The following is a 3,951-nucleotide window of genomic DNA, read 5'->3' as shown; positions in this document are numbered from 1 at the left end:
TCTAGTGAAAAGATATTACTACTTAATTAGATAGCTAACAGTAGGATAATAAGGTAACAATATAAACCATTTATAGTTATAGGAACAGCACTGGTTGACATTAATAATAATAAAAGCTGAAAAATTGGCAAATACATTTTGAAAAAAGGAATGAGGATCTACTGTTGCCAGATATTAAAATGTATTATCCTATCAACTATACTCCAGTATAAAACAAAAATTAAAAAAAATGTATTGTCCTGATGGTAATACAAAAAAGCTACATTATTTAAAACAGTGTAACAGCAGGTCAATGAGAATCGGATAAAGACCATACACGGATCTAGTATATATAATAATTTAACATAAAAGGTAGGGAAAGGAAGGATCTGGGATTATTTAATAATACCAAAGTGAGAAGTGTAAAAAAAAATCAAATTACAAAAACTAGAAAAGTATGTGTGTATATAAAACAAGCTCAAATAAATCGATAAAATTTATATTCCAATTGATAAATGGACAAAGAATCTGAACCAGTCTCCTCAAGGAAACAAAAGCAAAAATAAACAAATGGGACCTAATTAAACTTAAAAGCTTTTGCACAGCAAAGGAAACCAACAAAATGAAAAGACAACCTACTGAACAGGAGAAAATATTTGCAAATGATACGATAAAGGATTAATGTCCAACATACATAAACAGCTCATACAACTCAACATCAAAAAAAACAAACCCAATTAAAAAATGGGCAGAAGTCTTGAAAAGATATTTTTCCAAAGAGGAAATGCAGATGGCCAACAGGCACATGAAAAGATGCTCAACACTGCTAATCATCAGGGAAGTGCCAATCAAAACCACAATGAGACATCACCTCACACCTGTCAGAATGGTTGTCATCAAAAACAAATAACAAATGTTGGTGAGGATGTGGAGAAAAGGGAACCCTTATACACTGTTGGTGGGAATGTAAACTGGTACAGCCACTGTGGAAAACAGTATGAAGGTTTCTCAGAAAACTAAAAATAGAACTACCACATGATCCAACAATTCCACTCGTGGGTATATATCCAAAAAAAACCAAAATCATTGATTCATAAAGATACATGCACCTCAATGTTCACAGCAGCATTATTCACAATTGCCAAGGTATGGAAGCAACCTAAGTGTCCATAAACAGATGATGGATAAAGAAGTTGTTGTATATATACATACAGTGGAATACTACTCAGTCATAAAAAAGAACGAAATGTTGCCATTTGCAGCAACATGGATGGACTTGGAGGGTATTATGATAAGTGAAATAAATCACAGAGACAAATACTGCATGATATCACTTATATGTAGAACCTAAAAAAAATACAACAAACTAGTGAATTTAGTAACAAAGTAGCAGACTCACAAATACAGAGAACAAACTAGTGGTTGCAGGGGGAGGGTTCATATAGGGGTGGGGAATCGGGGTACAAACTATAGGGTGTGAGATAGGCTCAAAGATGTATCGTGAATAAAGACACAGACCTACTTGAGAATGGACTTGAGGATATGGGGAGGGGGAAGGGTAAGCTGTGACAAAGCGAAAGAGAGGCATGGACATATATACACTACCAAACGTAAGGTAGATAGATAGTGGGAAGCAGCCGCAGGGGGAGATCAGCTCGGTGCTTTGTGACCACCTGGAGGGACGGGATGGGGAGGGTGGGAGGGAGGGAGATGCATGAGGGAAGGGATGTGGGAACAGATGTATATGTATGACTGATTCACTTTGTTATAAAGCAGAAACTAATAAAAAAATAAATTAAAAAAAAAAAAGATGTATCGTACAACACGGGGAATACAGCCGATATTTTGTAATAACTAAATGGAAAATACCTTTAAAAATTGTATTTAAAAACTGAACCAACAGTTCACAGAGGAGGGATTAGCAACACAGTAGAAATCAAAGAAAAGTAAATTAGAATGAGATATCAAATTAGCAAAGACCCCAAACATGAATGCTAGAGATGATGAAGTGAAATAGATTCTTACATAAAGGTTAACAAATGCATTCATTTGGGATACCGCATTCAATTTTTTTGCATATATACTCAGAAGTGAAGCTGCTGGATCATATGGTAGTACCATTTTAAATTTTTTGAGGAAACACCACAGTTTCCCACAGCTGCTGCACTGTTTTTATACATTCCCACCAATAGTTTACAAGGGTCCCAATTTCTCCACATGCTCACTGACACTTGTTATTTTCTGGGTTTTTTTGGTAGTAGCCATCCTAACAGGTATAAGGTGATAATCTCACTGTGGTTTTGACTTGCATTTCCCTATGATTAGTGAGGTTGGGCATCTTTTCATGGGTTTTTTTGGCCATTTCTATATCATCTTTGGTGAAATGTCTATTTCAAGTCCTTTGCCCATTTTTTATTTGGATTTTGTTGTTGAACTGTAACAACAACATATATTCTTCACAGATTCTGGATATGAACCCCTTATCAGATACATGATTTGCAAATATTTTCTCTCATTCCATAGGTTGCCTTTTCATTCTATTGATTACGTTCCTTTGATGCACACAAGCTTTTAATTTTGATATAGTCCAAATGGTCTATTTTTTACTTTTGTTGCCTGTGTTTTGGGGTCATATCCAGGAAGTCCCTGCCAAATCTGATGTCATGAAGCTTTCCCTCTATGTTATTTTCTAAGAATTTTTATAGCTTTAGGCCTGGTGTTCAGGTCTTTGATATATTTTGAGTTAGTTTCTGTATACAGTGTAAGGTAAGAGGCTTCTTCATTTTTAAGAACTACTGAACAGCTACTGGGGGTGTAAACTAATACAACTACTTTGGAGAAATATGGCAATATCAACACTAATTGAAAATACACACTGTGACCTCACGATTACAATTCTAAGTATGTACATTAGAGAAACGCTTGCATGTGCATATAAACAATCCTTTTTAAATAGCCTAAATGTCCATGTGACAGAATTCTCAAGATGGCCCTCTCATGATTCCTGTCCTGATTATTCAAGCACTAATCTAGGAACTGCTATGAAGGGATTTTAAAGATGTATAATTAAGCCCTTAGTGAGCTGACATCATTTATCAGGTGAGTCCTTAAAAAAAAAAAAAAAAAAAAAAAAGGCAGAATTTTCTCTCTTGGCAGCAATGAGGAAGCCAGACAGATTTGACACTGTTGCCGGTTTGCAGATGGAGAGTGACATGCAACAAGGCAAGTGGACTGCCTTAAGAAGCTAAGAGAGGCCCCTGGCTGACAACCAGCAAGGATAAGGAGGCATGTGCATTAAAATGGCATGAACTATATGAACTCAGAAGCAGATTCTTCCCTAGAGCTTCAGAGAAGAGCCCAGAGTCCAACTGACACCTTGATATTGGCCTATGCAAAAAAACCACAGTTGAGCCATGAGAGGTAACTAACCTACAGGACTGGGAATTAAGTTTTAAAGTTTTAAAGTTTTGAGTAAGAATAAAAATGCTGTATGAGATGTACCGTCTACCACTCAAATTCTGAAACCCAAAACAGTACTGTTTACTACTACTTGCATTCTTATAAAATAGCAGTATAAAATGATGGAAGGACACACTCATTTCCTGAGAGTCATTCTCTTTTGGGGAGGGTAAAAAGGAAAAAATAAAATGGAATGATGTATTAAAGGGTTAAAGGGAGCTCAATTTTATCTGTAATGTTATTTTTTTTTCCTATTTAGTATATTAACATGTTAAGTCAGGGTAGCAGGTATCTGGTATATTACTACTATCTTTCTATTTTAAAATAATACCCCCTTTACTACAAATTTACTACAAACCTGTAACGCTATATGGGCCAGATCATTAAAGTAACTGATAGTTATTTTTATTAAGAATTCCTTAATGCATTTTCAACTCTACATTTCAGAGAATTAAACTTATCTTACTGTTGCACTCTAATCAGAAAAATCAGAATTAAGTTTGTTTTAAAATA

The sequence above is a fragment of the Mesoplodon bidens genome (assembly GCF_964165515.1).
Source record: "Mesoplodon bidens genome assembly, chromosome: 4".
In the NCBI taxonomy this organism is placed as follows: domain Eukaryota; kingdom Metazoa; phylum Chordata; class Mammalia; order Artiodactyla; family Ziphiidae; genus Mesoplodon; species Mesoplodon bidens.
The sequence above is the reverse complement of the archived record's forward strand: the minus strand, read 5'-3'. Positions refer to the sequence as shown.